This window comes from Balaenoptera musculus, chromosome 7 (genome assembly GCF_009873245.2).
Source record: "Balaenoptera musculus isolate JJ_BM4_2016_0621 chromosome 7, mBalMus1.pri.v3, whole genome shotgun sequence".
NCBI classification, from domain to species: domain Eukaryota; kingdom Metazoa; phylum Chordata; class Mammalia; order Artiodactyla; family Balaenopteridae; genus Balaenoptera; species Balaenoptera musculus.
The window spans coordinates 51,838,071-51,858,432 of NC_045791.1; the positions used below are offsets into that span (position 1 = coordinate 51,838,071).

At 40.2% G+C, this 20,362-nt stretch overlaps 1 protein-coding gene across 1 annotated transcript in view; it reads left to right on the plus strand.

The window, feature by feature from the left end:
* MYO3B (myosin IIIB) overlaps positions 1-20,362 on the plus strand; it is a 375,922-nt gene that overhangs the window by 133,618 nt on the left and 221,942 nt on the right.

A 20,362-nucleotide genomic window follows, 5' to 3' on the forward strand; every position in this document is an offset into this window, starting at 1 on the left:
GTGACCTAAACTTTGCTTCCTCCCTATAAAATAAAAGCAGGGGCACGTCTCATAGGTATTCATCCTGGCCACATATGTTAATAGCTTAATACATTTGTCACATCCATAGGTGTTACTAAAAAAATAATTTAGGATAGTGTTAAGAAGAAGAAATTACTTCATAAATTTGATATTTAAGGATTTTTTGCCTTTAGATGTAAGAGATTTTCTGTCAAGGGAGCTTTTCAAGTTTACACTTTTCCAAAAACACAACGACAGGCCACATGTAAAAAGAAAAGGCCAAAAACATACCACTATGCAGGGAAGGAAGGAATCTAAATATTGTGACAGATCAGAATGGGACAGAACCAGAAGGTGCTCAGCCGGGCTGGAGTCATAGTCTGCTGGGATCAGAAGCAAGCAGTGGTGGCTGGGAGTTTGGCTCCTGTGAATAAAAGGATTAAGAGGACTTTAAGCAATTCAGTTGGACTCCGGCTTGAAGCAGTGTCTGGGGTGGTTCTCCAGGGCTGATAAAAAGAGGCTGGGAAAAGAATGGGATAGGGGAGGGGTCATATGATCCTGTGTTCTGACTATGGCAGTTTCTTCCATGTTGTTCTCCATCACTTGAGGTAGTGCTGACCGTCACCTGGCACTATGGCTTTTAGCCAGCTTCTGACTCAAGGTGGTAGAAGGATATATAAGCAGCTGGGCCTTCTGCTACAGGGATGGGCTCTTCCATATACCTAATAGAACTATGGAGCCAGGTGCACAAAATGCCATTCTAAAACCTGGCTCTGGGCTAGAGACCCAGAGAGCTAAGAAGACACAACCCTAAAATTATTAGACTAGGAGGGTGAACACAGAGGAAGTGAAAAGGAAAACAGAATCCTCCTCCTCACAGTGAGCCTGCCAACTGATATTTCACAACACATGAAGAAATCTAAGGCTAAGCAAAACAACCCACCAAAACAACAAATGAAGCATAAATACATTTGAAATGAAATTAAGTTCATGGAACAATCTGAAGGAGTGAAATAAGTAACTATTAACTATAAGAAGGAAAACTATTTGGGATAAAACATGTAAAAACGAAAGAATCAAAAATGGGGGGGGCAGTGTTTACTGCGTGGTTATGGCATGCATAGATTCTTGGGCTCAAAACGAGGATAGAACTACTGAAAAATTTATAATTAAGCAAATATGTTAAACATGTATGGTAATTACCAATAAAGTACAGAAAAATACTGTCTAGTTTCTAAACCAAGAGAAGGAAAAAAGGATTTATAGAAAACTTTATTAATCCAACAGAAGACAGGAAATGAGAAAAAAGAATTAGAGGGAAAATGTGGTAAAAAGAGATTTCTATGCATATGAATTATTGAATTATCAGACAGTCAGTTTTTCCCAGGATCTCTACTCTACAAGCAGTGATGTTTAACGACTGACTGGGTGGGGATGGGGGGCTGATTTGTATTGTTTATTGATTTTACTGATTTCTGTGAGGTAAATACTCCTACCATGGCCAATTTCAAGCTACCAATGTAACATCAATCCATTCACAAAATTCTTGGAAATGTAACAGTAATATGTAGGGAGCTTGTATTTGCTGGCTCCAGCATACTGCTGTTTGTTTGGGATAGACAGGCTTTTCTCCATGGTCTTCATACTATATATAATTTTGCCAATAAAATAAAAATTTAAAAACCCCAGATTCTACGCATTTTACTTCTCTAACTGAAACCATATGGAAATTTATTGGGAAACCAGGAGTTGGTGGCATTCTGTTATTAGAGTATTTATCATATGGTTATGGAAGGCTAGTAATTTATGATCCTTGCTAGAAAAGCCAGATCAATACAGAGATAAATGTCCTCAGCAGAATAGAATTTATATCATCCACATGATAATTGACCACTGTGTCATACGTTCAATCACTCGTCTCATTATCTGATAAAAAGAGCCAGAAGTCTAATATGTATGTGATTTATTAATGCACACTAGTGTGAAACCCATGACCTATCTAACCTGTTACCTGTCCTTGGCAACATAGTATACAGTTGTCTACCGCCAGTAATAGGATCCTACAAAGAGGATCAACAGCTTCTTAAATGCTAGACATCTTTTGTTGAATTAGAACAGATCAGAGAAATGCTTGAGCTATGACTCCCTCTCTTCCTTTCACTTCTCCCTTCCCCCCAGTCATGGGTTCCTACTCTTTTTACTCTTTTTTTTTTTTTTTTTTTTTTAGCAGAAGTAGTTTGTCCTAGAGCAGGGTGGGTGGGTAAATGGTCCTGAAATAGCCTTTCATGTCACTGATTTGCTTCTATGAGTATATTTAGTGACACAGTCATTCCACATCACCTGTCTATGCATGTCACTGAATTACAGTGGCTTGAAGCTCAGGACACACCACAGTACCAAAGCAGAGAAGTGGCATGTTCCCTGGAGAGAGAGGGAATAGGGAAAATGAAAAAGGAAAACAGAAAGCTAACCATTTAGAAATCTATGCACAGAGTTAGTTCACTAACAGTGGGAGTAGGAGCTATCCACTCACCCCCACTTTCTTTCTCAACCCCTAGGAATATTTGTTCCCTGCAGCGTCTATGCGCCTATGCTTTGCTTTGCAAGGGTTAATCAGAGGGCCCATTATTCATCAAATTAAAGGCTTGGCTGCCTGAGAGTTCCTTTCCGAAAGGATTAGGGTCTCTGATGAGGCTTTGATGTAATAGATGGAGCTGTTCTCCTCCTTCATGTTCATGGAGGGGCTTTGAGGACTCCCCAGGCTGTCTTTGGCAGTTGGTCTCCCTTGCCTAAAAAAGAAAAATATTTTGTCTCACAGAAATTTAGTGCTTAAACAAGGCTCCATATTGGTGTCCTTGCTGTGGGCGGGAGGGGGTGAAGCGTTCATTTCTTGGTCTAAAACCACAGAGGCTCAGCACTAACTGGCTTCCTTGGGTGGCCACTTCCTCAGGAAGAACTGTCTCTCCACAGAGCAAGAGAAGTAATCAATTTGGCCTTGTGATTCATCGCCCTTGGAAGGTTTTTTTGTCAGAAGCTGGGCAGAGGGATGGCAGGTGACAGGCATGGTAGTGGTTTGTGTCCTCAGGAACATGAACCAAGGCAGCCAATAGCTGTGCAAAATCCTGATTTGCATAAGACATTTACAACTACTTATTATCTGACAGTATTTTCTCCAGGTTTTTCAGTGGTGGTTAGGTTGTTAATGAAAACCTGGCTTAGTTTATTTTCCCCAACTTGATCTCACACCATTAATAACATTCATATAATTGGCAATCAGCCAGAGAAGTGTTTAGTCAATTTAAATATTTACCAAAAGAACACACGTTAAAGGCAGGGCGCTGAATGTGGGCAGACGCAATGCCAGCAAGACTATTGAACTAGGCCATTATCTTTCCCCTTTCCTCCACCTTCACTATATACTATGGCCTGAAATTTTATTTGGAACCATTATTGTCATCATTTAAGAGGCAAATGTGACTGTCCTATTGTTTCCGTGCCCACTTATGTGATGCTCCAGTCCTCTTCCCACCCTCTCCCAATCTCCCCTCCCCCTTTTTGAGTTGCTTTTGATTCATGGACTAAACTTTTAAAGCTATCTTCTTTCCATTCTTTGCAATGAACAGCACATGGTAGCTTGGCACCCTGCCTTTCTTTTCCTTGATGGATGCCAGCATCTGGGCACTGCATTCAGGAATCAAGGGACTTAACTGTACAAAAATTCACCAAGTTGCTGGTAGATATATAGCCCTGGATTAAGATCAGAGAGCTCTGTGTTTCCTTGAATTGGCCACCCAGGGAGAATTTTTTTACTAGATGGTTCTTTGAAAGAAGATCTCAGTTGGGATTAAAGGGTGTTATAAGAAACAACCCTATGAAACCCATGGCCTTGTTAACTGGAGGGAAATAATATTTATTACAGTATATGAAGTCATTTCTGTGAAAACCCAGGAAGGACATGTATCTCTAGTCTCCTTACCAGTCAACAAATACATCATCATCATCATCATCATCATCATCATCATCATCATCATCATCATCATTCTTCAAGCAGCTGGTCTATTTTTATATAATGAATTTTAAGAAATAGAGAACAGACTGCATTTTCCCTTTCACATTGGCTGCTTGAGAGCTGAGCCAAATTTGTGGCCACCTCTAACAAAGTAGTTTATTTGGTATTCTAATTCCTATTTTTGTTCCCTAATTTCCCCTTTGTTTCACTTTTCTCTTCTGCTTTTAATTATTTTTATCTTGCCTTATTACACATACCTTTATTTATTTAAGCACATGTTGTTGTGAGATGCCTTAAATTATTTCTAGAACAAGATGAAGTATTAAAAATCAATTGCACCTGATGGTAGGAATTTAAAATGATGCAGACACTTTGAAAAATAGTCTTGTAGTTCCTCAAAAGGTTAAACATAAAGTTATCATATGATCCAGCAATTCCACTCCTAGGTATATACACCCAGGAGAAACATATGTCCACATAAAAACTTGTACACAAATGTTTGTAGAAACATTATTCATAATAGCCAAAAAGTAGAAACAACCCAAATGATGAATGGATAAACAAGATGTGGTATATCCATACAATGGAGCATTATGTAGCCATAAAAAGGAATGAAGTATTGATATATTCTACAACATGGATGAACTTTGAAAATATTTTGCTAAGTGAATGAATCCAGTCACAAAAGACCACATATATTATATGAAACGTCCAGATTAGGCAAATCCATAGAAACAGAAAGTAGATTGGTAGTCTCCTGGGACTGAGGAGGTTGAAGGGAAGTTGGGAGCTATTGCTAAAGGATACAGAGTTCCTTTTGGGGGTGATGAAAATGTTCTAAAAATTGATTATGGTAGTGGTTGTAAAACTGTATGAATATGCTAAAACTTTGAATTGCATACTTTAAATGAGTGAACTATATGGTATGTTAATTATATCTCATTAAAGCTGTTATAAAAGTCATTTGCAGCAATCAACTGTAAATTTTCTGAAGTAGTTTTTGTTGCTTTTCTTACACTTTTAATTTTCACTTTTTGCTAGACATGCACACTCTAGTTAAATCCACTTATTTTCTGCAGGATCTGCAGACTTGTTTGGGATTGTGAGTCTCCAAGAGTAGGGATAGCCTTCTCCATAGGATGCAAATTCTCTCTGTATTATTTAGTTTGGGTCATTTGATCCACCAGGCAAAGCTTGTGGTTGTTCAGTGGCAAATTCCAAGCCTGTGGGCATAAAGGCTGTTGTTCTACTTCCACTCTTCCTTGATTTGCAGACCCTGTCTCCTCTATCTTGTCATCTTACTCTAGCTGGTAGTGAAAATAAACGAGCAAGAGTGGTCAGAGAAGTAATAGAATAACTAAAAGATGTAGCATCACTACAGACAAGGAAAGAGAATATTTCTGGGCAGGTCAACAATGACCGTCAGTGAACAGAGAGGTTGAGTAGAATGAGAAGAGACCATTGAATTGGTAACTTAAAGGCCTTTGGTTTCCATCAAGAGAGATTGCAGTTGGATACTGAAGGTAAAAAAGTAGATTGTTATGTTCATAGAGATTTAGCTACAGGTCCATCCTTAAATTTAAGTTGGCCCAAGAGTCCACTGGTGGTCCCTTCTTTTTTCTTTATATATTCTTGATCTGTCTTCAAGTTCCACAGCTACAACCATCATTTTCCCCTTCCCATTTTCTTAATTCAGACTGTATGCTTCCAAAATGGATCCCCTCCATGCCTACTTCCCTCCAACTTACTCTCTAATATGGTGCCAGTTGATTTTTTTTAACATCTTTATTGGAGTATAATTGCTTTACAATGGTGTGTTAGTTTCTGCTGTGTAACAAAGTGAATCAGCTACATGTATACATATATCCCCATATCCCCTCCCTCTTGCCCTCCCTCCCACCCTCCCTATCCCACCCCTCTAGGTGGTCACAAAGCACCGAGTTGATCTCCCTGTGCTATGCAGCTGCTTCCCACTAGCTATCTATTTTACATTTGGTAGTGTATATATATCAGTGCTACTCTCTCACTTCATCCCAGCTTACCCTTCCCCCTCCCCGTGTCCTCAAGTCCATTCTCTGCGTCTGCATCTTTATTCCTGTCCTACCCCTAGGTTCTTCAGAACCATTTATTTTTTTAGATTCCATATATATGTGTTAGCATATGATATTTGTTTATTCTCTTTCTGACTTACTTCACTCTGTATGACAGACTCTAGGTCCATCCACCTCACTATAAATAACTCAGTTTTGTTTCTTTTTATGGCTAATATTCCATTGTATATATGTGCCACATCTTCTTTACCCATTCATCTGTTGATGGACACTTAGGTTGTTTCCATGTCCTGGCTATTGTAAATAGTGCTGCAATGAACATTGGGGTGCATGTGTCTTTTTGAATTATGGTTTTCTCAGGGTATATGCCCAGTAGTGGGATTGCTGGGTCATATGGTAGTTCTGTTTTTAGTTTTTTAAGGACCCTTCATACTGTTCTCCATAGTGGCTGTATCAATTTACATTCCCACCAACAGTGCAAGACGGTTCCTTTTTCTCCACACCCTCTCCAGCATTTATTGTTTGTAGATTTTTTGATGATGGCCATTCTGACCGGTGTGAGGTGATACCTCATTGTGATTTTGATTTGCGTTTCTCTAATGGTTAGTGATGTTGAGCATCCTTTCATGTGTTTGTTGGCAATCTGTATATCTTCTTTGGAGAAATGTCTATTTAGGTCTTCTGCCCATTTTTGGATTTGGTTCTTTGTTTTTTTGGTATTGAGCTGCATGAGCTGCTTGTATATTTTGGAGATTAATCCTTTGTCAGTTGCTTCATTTGCAAATACTTTCTCCCATTCTGAGGGTTGGCTTTTCATCTTGTTTATGGTTTCCTTTGCTGTGCAAAGGCTTTTAAGTTTCATTAGGTCCCATTTGTTTATTTTTGTTTTTATTTCTATTTCTCTAGGAGGTGGGTCAAAAAGGATCTTGCTGTGATGTATGTTACAGAGTGTTCTGCCTATGTTTTCCTCTAAGAGTTTGATAGTGTCTGGCCTTACATTTAGGTCTTTAATCCATTTTGAGTTTATTTTTGTGTATGGTGTTAGGAAGTGTTCCAATTTCATTCTTTTACATGTGGCTGTCCAGTTTTCCCAGCACCACTTATTGAAGAGGCTGTCTTTTCTCCATTGTATATTCTTGCCTCATTTATCAAAGGTAAGGTGACCATATGTATGTGGGTTTATCTCTAGGCTTTCTATCCTGTTCCATTGATCTATATTTCTGTGTTTGTGGCAGTACCATACTGTCTTGATTACTGTAGCTTTGTAGTATAGTCTGAAGTCAGAGAGCCTGATTCCTCCAGCTCTGTTTTTCTTTCTCAGGATTGCTTTGGGCATTCGGGGTCTTTTGTGTTTCCATACAAATTGTGAAATTTTTTGTTCTAGTTCTGTGAAAAATGCCATTGGTAGTTTGATAGGGATTGCATTGAATCTGTAGATTGCTTTGGGTAGTATAGTCATTTTCACAATGTTGATTCTACCAATCCAAGAACATGGTATATCTCTCCATCTGTTTGTATCGTCTTTAATTTCCTTCATCAGTGTCTTATAGTTTTCTGCATACTGGTCTTTTGTCTCCTTAGGTAGGTTTATTCCTAGGTATTTTATTCATTTTGTTGCTGTGGTAAATGGGAGTGTTTCCTTAATTTCTCTTTCAGATTTGTCATCATTAGCATATAGGAATGCAAGAGATTTCTGTGCATTAATTTTGTATCCTACTACTTTACCAAATTCATTGATTAGCTCTAGTAGTTTTCTGGTAGCATCTTTAGGATTCTCTATGTAAAGCATCATGTCGTCTGCAAACAGTGACAGTTTTACTTCTTCTTTTCTGATTTGGATTCCTTTTATTTCTTTTTCTTCTCTGATTGCTGTGGCTAACACTTCCAAAACTATGTTGAATAATATTGGTGAGAGTGGGCAACCTTGTCTTGTTCCTGATCTTAGAGGAAATGGTTTCAGTTTTTCACCATTGAGAATGATGTTGGCTGTGGGTTTGTCATATATGGCCTTTATTATGTTGAGGTAGGTTCCCTCTATGCCTACTTTCTGGAGAGTTTTTATCATAGATGGGTGTAGAATTTTGTTGAAAGCTTTTTCTGCATCTATTGAGATGATCATATGGTTTTTCTCCTTCAGTTTGTTAATATGGTGTATCACATTGATTGATTTGCATATATTGAAGAATCCTTGTATGCCTGGGATAAACACCACTTGATCATGGTGTATGATCCTTTTATTGTGCTGTTGGATTCTGTTTGCTAGTATTTTGTTGAGGGTTTTTGCATCTATGTTCATCAGTGATATTGGCCTGTAGTTTTCTTTTTTTGTGACATCTTTGTCTCGTTTTTGTATCAGGGTGATGGTGGCCTCATAGAATGAGTTTAGGAGTGTTCCTCCCTCTGCTATATTTTGGAAGAGTTTGAGAAGGATAGGTGTTAGTTCTTCTCTAAATGTGTTATAGAATTTGCCTGTGAAGCCATCTGGTCCTGGGCTTTTGTTTGTTGGAAGATTTTTAATCACAGTTTAAATTTCAGTGCTTGTGATGTGATTGGTCTGTATATATTTTCTATTTCTTCCTTGTTCAGTCTTGGAAGGTTATACCTTTCTAAGAATTTGTCCATTTCTTCCAGATTGTCCATTTTATTGGCATATAGTTGCTTTTAGTAAGCTCTCATGATCTTTTGTATTTTTGCATTGTCAGTTGTTACTTTTCCTTTTTCATTTCTAATTCTGTTGATTTGAGTCTTCTCCCTTTTTTTCTTGATGAGTCTGGCTAATGGTTTATCAATTTTGTTTATCTTCTCAAAGAACCATCTTTTAGTTTTATTGATCTTTGCTATTGTTTCCTTTGTTTCTTTTTCATTTGTTTTTGCTCTGATCTTTATGATTTCTTTCCTTCTACTAACTTTGGGTTTTGTTTGTTCTTCTTTCTCTGGTTTCTTTAGGTTTAAGGTTAGATTGTTTATTTGAGATTTTTCTTGTTTCTTGAGGAAGGATTGTATTGCTATAGACATCCCACTTCAAACTGCTTTTGCTGCATCCCATAGGTTTTGGGTCATTGTGTTTTCATTGTCATTTGTTTCTCGGTATTTTTCGATTTCCTCTTTGATTTCTTCAGTGATCTCTTGGTTATTAAGTAGCGTATTGTTTAGCCTCCATGTGTTTGTATTTTTTACAGTTTTTTTCCTGTAATTGATATCTAGTCTCATAACGTTGTTGTTGGAAAAGATACTTGATACAATTTCAATTTTCTTAAATTTACCAAGGCTTGATTTGTGACCCAAGATATGATCTATCCTGGAGAATGTTCCATGAGCACTTGAGAAGAAAGTGTTTTTTGTTGTTTTTGGATGGAATGTCCTATAAATATCAATTAAGTCCATCTTGTCTAATGTGTCATTTAAAGCTTGTGTTTCCTTATTTATTTTCATTTTGGATGATCTGTCCATTGGTGAAAGTGGGGTGTTAAAGTCCCCTACTATTATTGTGTTACTGTCGATTTCCCCTTTTATGGCTGTTATTAGCATTTGCCTTATGTGTTGAGGTGCTCGTATGTTGGGTGCATAAATATTTACAGTTGTTATATCTTCTTGTTGGATTGATCCCTTGATCATTATGTAGTGTCCTTCTTTGTCTCTTGTAGTAGTCTTTATTTTAAAGTCTATTTTGTCTGATATGAGAATTGCTACTCCAGCTTTCTTTTGATTTCCATTTGCATGGAATATCTTTTTCCATCCCCTCACTTTCAGTCTGTATGTGTCCCTAGGTCTGAAGTGGGTCTCTTGTAGACAGCATATATATGGGTCTTGTTTTTGTATCCATTCAACCAGTCTATGTCTTTTGGTTGGAGCATTTAATCCATTTACATTTAAGGTAGTTATCAATATGTATGTGCCTATTACCATTGTCTTAATTGTTTTGGTTTTGTTATTGTAGGTCTTTTCCTTCTCTTGTGTTTCCTGCCTAGAGAAGTTCCTTTAGCATTTGTTGTAAAGCTGGTTTGGTGGTGCTGAATTCTCTTAGCTTTTGTTTGTCTGTAAAGATTTTTATTTCTCCATCAAATCTGAATGAGATCCTTGCTGGGTAGAGTAATGTTGGTTGCAGGTTTTTCCCTTTCATCACTTTAAATATGTCCTGCCACTCCCTTCTGGCTTGCAGAGTTTCTGCTGAAAGATCAGCTGTTAACCTTATGGGGATTCCCCTGTATGTTGTTTGTTGCCTTTCTCTTGCTGCTTTAAATATTTTTTATTTGTATTTAAATTTTTTTTAATAAATTTATTTATTTATTTATTTTTGGCTGCGTTGGGTCTTCATTGCTGCGTGCGAGCTTTCTCTAGTTGCAGTGAGCGGGGGCTGCTCTTCATTGCAGTGAGCAGGCTTCTCATTGCGGTGACTTCTCTTGTTGTGGAGCATGGGCTCTAGGCGCACAGGCTTCAGTAGTTGTGGCTCATGGGCTCTAGAGTGCAGGTTCAGTAGTTGTGGCGCAGGGGCTTAGTTGCTCCATGGCATGTGGGATCTTCCTGGGCCAGGGCTCGAACCCGTGTCCCTTGTAGCGGCAGGCGGATTCTTAACCACTGTGCCACCAGGGAAGTCCCTCTTTGTATTTAATTTTTGATAGTTTGATTAGTATGTGTCTTGGCATGTTTCTCCTTGGATTTATTCTTTATGGGATTCTCTGTGCTTCCTGGACTTGATTGACTATTTCCTTTCCCATGTTAGGGAAGTTTTCAGCTCTAATCTCTTCATATATTTTCTCAGACCCTTTCTTTTTCTCTTCTTCTGGAACCCCTATAATTCGAATGTTTGTGTTTTTAATGTTGTCCCAGAGGTCTCTGAGACTGTCCTCAATTCTTTTCATTCTTTTTTCTTTATTCTGCTCTGCAGCAGTTATTTCCATTATTTTATCTTCCAGGTCACTTGTCTGTTCTTTTGCCTCAGTTATTCTGCTATTGATTCCTTCGAGAGAATTTTTAATTTCATTTATTGTGTTGTTCATCATTGTTTGTTTGCTCTGTAGTTCTAGGTCCATGTTAAACGTTTCTTGTATTTTCTCCATTCTATTTCCAAGATTTTGGATCATCTTTACTGTCGTTATTCTGATTTCTTTTTCAGGTGGACTGCCTATTTCCTCTTCATTTGTTTGGTCTGGTGGCTTTTTACCTTGCTCCTTCATCTGCTGCATATTTCTCTGTCTTCTCATTTTGTTTAACTTACTGTGTTTGGGATCTCCTTTTTTCAGGCTGCAGGTTCGTAGTTCCTGTTGTTTTTGGTGTCTGTCCCTAGTGGGTGAGGTTAGTTCAGTGGCTTGTGTAGGCTTCCTGGTGGAGGGGACTGGTGCCTGTGTTCTGGTGGGTGGGGTGGATCTTTTCTTTCTGGTGGGCAGGGCCACGTCCAGTGGTGTGTTTTGGGGTGTTAGTATGATTTTAGGCAGCCTCTCTGCCAATGGATGGGGTTGTGTTCCTGTCTTGCTAGTTGTTTGGCATGCGGCATCCAGCCCTGGGGCTTGCTGGCCATTGGGTGGAGCTTGGTCCACCCAGCAGAGACAGAGATCTCTGGGAGAGCTTTCACCCATTGATATTGCTTGGGTCCGGGAGGTCTCTGGTGGTCCAATATCCTGGACTCGGCTCTCCCACCCCAAAGGCTCAGGCCTGATACCCGGCCGGAGCACCAAGACCCTGTCAACCACACGGCTTACTCTTGTTTCCAACAGACCCTGCAGGCAGAGATCCAGGAGACTGACTGATCCCAGTTCATTTTTTAGAGTAACGATCTAATTGTTTTATCTCCCTGTTCAAAAACGCCAGTTCACTGTGACTAAGAAAGAAAACCCAAACTCACTGGCATGACCTTCTAGGTTCTGAATAAGATGTTTGTGGTCAGATTTTCACTGCATCTATTACAATTGCATTATTCTGTTCCACTGTGTTCCCCATATGAGCCATGCATTTTACCAATGGGCTTCCGTTCCTACTGTACTCTCTGCTTAGAATGCTCCTCCCCTGTACTTCTGTCAATATCCCTTTCATCCTTTAAGACCCAAGTGTCATCTCTCATGTGAAACACTTGTTCTCCTAACTAGGATTGTTTACTTCATCTGAGCCACTCTAGTGCTTACACTTTTTAGCCTTGAATTATTTTTACTTATGTCTATATCTATTCTACTACTTGTCTCTAAATTCCATGAAAGCTAACATCTCACTCCAGGCATCTTTCCTTCCAAGCACTTGATGCAGTGCCATTCACAGTAAATACCTAGTAAGTGTTTGAATGAATCAGTGCATTGACTCCCACCTGGGTCTATAAATATTTCATATGTGTAAGTTTGGTATTATCCCAGAAAATAAATTTTTTATGGAGGCATATATCTTTTGTTTGTTTTGTACTCTCCTATCCACCACCCCAGTCCTGGAGTAGTCCTGAGCATGTAATGGTCATGCACTATGGAACTGGTTGTTCATTTCTCATAGGGTACTGGATACTAGCTGGGTACTGTCCATTGTAGGGAAAAAAATGCATACAAATGAGAATTATGGATTTAATTCTGGACAGCATGGCAAGTAGGATTAAGGGAAAGATTAGAATTCATATATTCCCTGGCACTTAAGCCTGGACTAAGAAGCAGACCATAACTGTCTTGTCAAAATGGAAACTGATTTTTGAATCAAAGAAATTAGCCAGACATTCAAAAACAGGAGTGCCCAGAGGCCTGAACTTGAAAATGCCAAAGTTCTTTGCTTTTGCTAAGTTGTCAGACCCTAAAAGTCCCCATTCTCCCTGAACTTTGAAACTTCTGATCAGGACATCTATCAAATAGAAATTTTGTACTGAGTCGTGGGAATCACACTGAGAAAAAGTATCTAATTAATGGGCACACTGTTATTCAAGTCTGGCTCAAGGACCCTTTGCACATTAACATTTCTTTTTATAGCACTCATCCTGCTTGGAATTGGGTATGCTATGGCTGTCTTCCTCCAGTGCGCTGACTGTAACCCCACCATCTAGTACAGTGGTTGGCCCACATAGCTGGCATTTATTGAGTGCTTACTATGTACCAGGTACTGTACGTGGATTATCTCATTTACTGCTGACAATGACATTATTACCATTTTATAGAAGAAGAAACTGTGGCCCAGAGAATTAAATTAACTTGCATATCATCACATACCTATAAGAAGTAGAGTTAGGTTTGACCCTAACCCCTGCCTTTTAACCTTTATATATTACTGCCCCAATGATAGGCACCAAACATTTTTAAAAATGAGTGAGTACGTGTGTCATGGTTGGGCGAATAATAGTGATTAAGTATACTGTTTTAAAATAAGTCAGACTGTTTTAAATATTTGAGATTAATAATAATTTAAATATAATAATATAATATACATTATATATGTTACATGAATCTATATTGTATCAATTAATAATTAACATAAAGATTAATATCTTTAAAAACTGAACTTGCCAACATTTAGGTTATTTTGCCCTGACTTACCCACATTTTATATACGCATTTCCTTCTGAGTTCAGCCATCACTTCCCTCTGCTCCTCATCTTCCTGGGCTGCTTCAAGCAAATATTTCCTTAATTTCCACCTGAAGCCAAGACCTCTAACAGAAGACACGGCCCACATCTGGTTTCCTGGCTGAGTCTAGGGCTGACCTGTGGCCAACCTCAGCCCCTTGCAGAAGCCTCAAAAGGCAGCAACAGCCAATACCCAGATCCTTGGGAAGCGATAGCACTGCAACCTGAGAGATGGAGCCATCACAGGATTCCCATCTCCCAGGGGCCATGCCTTCCCCAGCTCTTTGAACCAGAGGGTGGGATTTGAACGCAGATTTAATTGTCCAGTAAACTAGTTGCTGGGGCTGTGCAATGAAGTGATGGCTCATTTTTTTTCAGCACCCTGACTGAACCGCATGGTTAGAGTTGCCTGGAGAAACATGTTTAATTGCAAAGTATTGATACTTTTCCCAAATAAGGAAGAAAGAAACAACGAAAACAAAGAGGAGTGAGAAGGTGGTGACTTGGGGCCACTGGTTACAGCCCTTTTAGACAGCCTTAGTCCTAAGACATGGACATCAGGATCTTCCTTGGCTACAGCATGTCCAGTGGAGGGTGTGCTCATCCCCAGTCTTTGCAACTTGGAAAGCACAGATGAAACTGAAGAGGGAAGTGGCAGTAACAACAATAATAAGACTGCACCTCTGCCACCATGCCCTCCACTGGCTTCTCCTTGAACAGCTTCTGTGTCCCCTGAGCCCCATCTTGTCTTGTTCCTCAGTTCTGGCCTGGTTCCTCTTGACCCTTCTCCTCACTTTGCCTTCTTGCTTGGCATTTTTACTCCTTTTTCCTTGTTATAGTAAACTCTTCTTCCCTCGGCCCCTACTGGCCATGGCCCCCAGGTTGTCCCCCAGACAAGCCGCGCTTGAGGATCTAGAATTTCTGCTACCATATCTCCTTCCCTAAGAATACAATGAGTTAGTCTGGACTTTTCTAATTATTTACTATTGATCACGGGATCAAAGACATAAAGGTAACATGAAGAGGTAGTTGTGTTCACAGGTGTCATGCAGGCCACGACCCTGGGTCATTCTGGGTTACGTACGGTGTCTCTCTGCCCTAGGACCGCCCTCCAGTCCTGGACCCTCTTTTTGCATTGAGACTCTCTCCAGCTACCATGGTGTACACTCCTTAACTCTGGAGGGAGATTCTGTCCTACTTGTTCTTAGAGTTTATCTTTCGGCTTGAAACCACCCTACTCTTTTCCTCCAGTCGTCTTCTTCACCTTCTGAGAGTCTTCTCTGGGTGACAGAAGTTGACTCTTCTCTCTCCCCAGCCTCATGCTTCTGGAAATGCCATGTTCTTCCACTTCTGTTTCCTTCCTGTGTTCCCTTGAGCTCACTCTGGACCTTCAGTGCTGATGGCTTTGTCTAAAGGTAGGGCTGACTTGCTATCTTTCTAACCCTGTACCTGCCTTCTCCTCACCCTAGTGACCTCAGGCAAGATGCCAGCTGCCCTGTGGTCCTGCTGCCCTGTAGCCTCTCTTCCACTTTGCCACACAGGCTCTGCTCCCATTACCCACCTCATAAAAAGAACTGAGCTTCCTGTTCTAAAACCCTCCATCCTACCCTTTGAGGCCTTTTTTCTTTCGGTGAATCCTGACTGTTTTTCTCTGATTGATAACCCTAGATCTGCCTCGCTGAGACATATGCTCCTGGTTCTCACTTCTCTGTTTCAGGTTAGGACCCCACTTCCCCACGCTACGTGTGAAGTTCGCGTACAGTTTCAATTCTCACCAGTGAGACTTTAAAACGCCACCATGTGCAATATTTGCAAACTTCATGAAAACTGAAATGGAGTTAAGTATTCCACCAAACGGGAAGGTTTGGTTTTGCTGACATAACATATGCAATGTCAAGTTTCTCAGCCTGCCTTCTTTTGAGGCATTAGTCATCTTGAGAAAATGTTTTTGTCATAGCCCTGTCTTCCAAAATGGAAATTTCCTTCCAAGACAGAGCACCATGGGCTCTGATATTTAACCTGTAATTAGTGTACCCTCTGGAGGATTTCTCCTCTTGATGCAGAGGCCTCTTTGTCACTCAGGCTTCTGTCTGCTGATGATAGGAAGTGCAGATGCAGTGCATCACAGGGCAGGGAAATGCTTGCTCAAATCAGAAACGTTTAGATATTTGGTGCCAGTGGAAACACTTAATAATCTAAGCAGCAAACCCACAAGAAAACAGCAGTAAGTATAAAAGACAGAATATTAAAAAAGAAATGAGAAGAGACATAAGTCTCAAATTTTCATCTAGTTTTGCCCCAATGTGTGGAATAAGATTGCTCACCCTCCTGCTTTTCTCACCAAGTTCACCAGTATTTTTAGTTTTTGACTTGATCAGCTTCTCTTTATCAAGTGTAGTTTAGTCATCAGTAAACATCCGTTCGTGACTCTTGATAAATAGCTCCCCCTTGCAGGCGTCTGATTCTTTGGTTATGAAATGACAGTTTATAGTGGCAAGGCAGCCGTGTCTCGACAGCATGATCCTCTGGGAGTGAACGGAAAGAGCACAAGCACTGCCAGCTCCAGAGCCCAACGCAGGAGACCGACCTTGTTTCTTGTTAAGAAATGCCTCCTGGACTTCCCTGGTGGCGCAGTGGTTAAGAATCCGCCTGCCAATGCAGGGGACACGGGTTTGATCCCTGGTCCAGGAAGATCCCGCATACCACAGAGCAGCTAAGCCCGTGAGCCACAACTACTGAGCCTGCGCTCTAGAGCCCGCGAGCCACGACTACTGAGCCCATGCGCCCAGAGCCCATGCTTCGCAACAAGAGAAGCCACCACAGTGAGAAGCCCACGCACCGCAACAAAGAGTAGCCCCCGCTCACCGCACATAGAGAAAGCCCACGCGCAGCAATGAAGACCCAACGCAGCCAAAAATAAATAAATAAATAAATTAATTAATTAATTTTTAAAAAAAGAAATGCCTCCTTTTTGCCTGTTTCTGGCAGAGGCCAGGCTGGGAGATCCCAGTAAATCTCCCAGCAAATGGCTGCAACAACCTGTGTTTAATATGGTGACACTAATGAATTCTGAGAATTAATCTTCAACCAAGAATGCATGATGGAAGGTACTAGAATTTCAAATTAGGTAATGGATTAAATTTCCTTCAGGGCTGAAATTTGCTTCCTTTTTCTTCTCGTGGACTTTTCTGTCATATTCAAACCACCTTCCATGGCCTTGTAAATCCAGGTAATACATCTCATGGTAGTTTTAATTTTTTTATTCTTTTGTTTTGTATCTTAGCACAGAGATAACCACACCTAAATCCAGATTTTAAAAAATGACTTTTTAAAAGTCTGGGGCTGAAAGAATTACTTATAATTTTGGAAAAAAAGCAGCATTCCCTAAATTTAGTCCTTGTTCAGTTTCTTTTTTCCAGAGTAAAAGATTCTGGGAAGAACTGAGCTCGGTGAATATATTTCCCCAATTCGAGACAGTCTTCTGCAGAAACTGCAGCCTACAGGTGTCTCAAACATGCTGGTGACAATTAGGGGCTCTGAGTGTCTCCCCTCAATCAGCTGAGATAAAGACTCAGCCGCCAATTTCAAGAGCCTAGTACTGATTTCTCACAACAGAGCTTCCAAGGATGTCATTTGCAGGGCCCTGGTTCCGGTGATACAAAAAAGGATCTGTGGCCGAGTAAGTTTGGAAACATGGATTTAAACAAAATTAAGCTGTTTTCTTTACCTCCATACTTCTAAGAACATTTAATATGCTCACACGCACTGTGAAACTCCAGATTTACTTGGTTTAGAGAATCACCAATGTTTCCCAAACCTTTTTGACCAGAAGACTAGTTTCATTTTTCAGTGGAATGTCTCATGTGTCTAGTGTTTCACCCAACTTACCTCACACTGGCTGGCCCCGATTTTCCCATACAGAAGTCAACGTTTTATTTTCTTGTAAAAACGGCTCAATCCCCTGCTGGGGGAAAATATTCTGCATCTGGAATTTGCAATTCCTGGTTTAAGAAGCAATCTGAAAATGAATAAGCATATTATAACTTCCTTAATTTTCCATGTTTGTTCTCCAAATCAAGTTAGAGGATTTAATCATGCTTATAAAAGGACATGGAGGCTGTCAGGAGTTCTTACCAATCCCGGCTGTCAATTCTATCTTAATCCACTAAATTCCTGCCTGAAAGGAGAATAAGACAGAAATGGCAAGCTGACAAACATAATAGTATGAGTTTGGGGCACAAAACTGCAACATCTTAAGCAATAAAGAATATGCCCTAGTTAAAGTTGGTAAAAGGAATAAAGCAAAGAATTGTTCTTAGATGTTAAAAGGAGGCAGCTTAGGAGGTGAAGGTCAACGTTCTGGTGACCTCCTGAGTTCCTGGCTACACAGCTTGCCTAGGCTGGCTTCTTTCATTGCTGATCCAGTTTCCCAACCTTGAAATGCCTTCTACATCTTCTCCACATATTGAGTTCAATTTAGTTCCAAAAATTCCCTCCAAACTCAGCTCAGTCCTCATTCTTTCCATTAAGCCTTCTCTGGCTGCCCCGCACCCACTGCTGCCTAGTATTGTTTTGCACGTTGTACCTGTGCCATTTTAACAACACATTGCAGAGTAGGAGGGGTTCTCTCATGGGAGCCAGGGAATTGACCTCATCACTATCAGGACTTGACCTCAACTTCCTCACCTCGTAAAAGAAGGGTTAGAATAGAAAATCTTGGTCCCCTAGCTCCAAAACCTTATGCTTTCGTGTGACTATTTCTTATTCTAAATATAAAAGCAAACACTGACTTCTGCTGTTTCATGTGTTTCTCTTGTCCTTCCATCTTTATAATAAGATTGTCGATCTTTGAGGAAAATGGTCATAATTTTTTATGAATTCATCTGTTTTGACTAATTCCAGCTTGTGTAATAAATGTTTGCTGAACAAATGAAATGATATGATTCCAATGACCTGGTATCTAGTAACGCTTGACTTTCTCCATATCTGCTCCTAACATAGAACTTTCCTCTATTTATCAGTAAAATAATAAGTCCATTTCATTCTGGCTCTTTGCTCCCCATGAGAAAAAAGTATGCAAGAGTGTTTTAGAGTAAGGCTCTACCCTCAAGGTCTTCCTGCCCTTCTCCTTAAGATCCGCCAATGCAGTTGGATATGTCACAGCTCTGCTTAGCATTCTTCCCATATACACTCGGTTTCAGTCTTGCTGATCCGCTGGTATGACATTCAGCCCACTTGGGCCTTACTGAGAGAACTAACAAATAAATCCTCTTGATCATTCCTTCAGAGAGTAGAACGCCTACCATCTTTATTTTTTGGATCTCCAGGAGACAACAGATTCACTGTTGTTTCTCCCTTGTCTGATTATCTCACTTCATTATTTGGTCCTCATTTCTCTTACTCCCTCTGTGATCTAGAGAGAGATCCCCTCCAAAATACCAAATGATCTTGCAACCTTGTTTGCAACCTTGCTCTCCCACTGGATGCTAAAATTATGAAACAAGATATAGCACCTTTAATTGCACCCCCAGAATCTAGCAGACACCTATTTTCATAAGGCTGGAGTATGGGTTTCCTGGCTTCTCTCAAACCCTATCTAAGGAGCTTTAATTACCGGGAGTACTGTTCCAAGGCACCTATCCTGAGGGAGAAGGTAGAGGCAGCGGCTGCTCACTTTCCCATTCACCTGCTCTGAAGTTCCTATTAATTGTTACACCTCCCACTTTCAGCCCCCTTGAGTTTACCCATCTGAAGTTTTGACACTAGTCAACAAGCAGTTGAGAGTTGCCCAGAAAGCAAAAAAAAAAAAAAAGGTGGGGAGACCAATTAAGAAATCCATCTCCCTGTGTTTGGGGATATACTTGGGTACAGGAAGTATGTCTATTTGGTGATGAGAGACAGATGTAATGTGACCTGCGCCAGATCCCTGGACAGGCTTAGCTGGGGGTGCCAGCAGTTCCTGGTCTCCCATCCTACCCATGCCCTCTGGGGGGGCGGGGGTATGTGCAAAGCCACCATGTCCATCTTCAGTAGGAATTCTCAGAAGACACAGACTTTATTTGGGGAGTTTTTATACACCATCTCTCAAGCTAGGAGGATGAGGCATACACCTGTATTACTGACCGTATAAACTACCAAGAGGTTCCTTTTTTCCAGGTGCTTAGGGAAACGTTAGCATGTATTTTCCTTTGGTAGTCACATAATTATATATGGATTAATATACATGGAATCTAGGGAACATTGCTGATGTAAAAACATGAACGGAGTATTTTTTTTAAGCATGTGCACTGATTTTTTTATTTTTAGTAGGAAATATAATAGATAAATACAAAAGGCCCCTGGACCCATAAAAGTCAAATGATTGATTTCTCCCCATAGCGAGACAGAGGTGGTATTTATAGTCGTGCAGGCAGCAGAATGGAGATAATCTAGGTTCTTTTGGTTTTTCTAGCTGAAAGCTCCAGTTCCAATAGATAGGAAATCCCTGAATCAATTCTAAAACGGGGTGACTGGGAAATTTACTGAATATCTTTCAGGACTAGAAGTCGAGCGATGCGAAAGTGGTTTGAAACGCAAAGATTAAGGCCCTTTTGTAAAACCAACAGTTGAGGATTGTTCTAGGAACTCTGCTTAAATGTTTTGAAAGGATGCTCAGCGTGAGGCTGAACATTTTACCATTTGTCAGTGCGTTTCATCATTTTAAATATGTTGTGTTTTACATGTTGCCGGCACGTCACTATTGGGAAAACTGGAAACATTTATTTCATGGAGTGGGTAGAATGG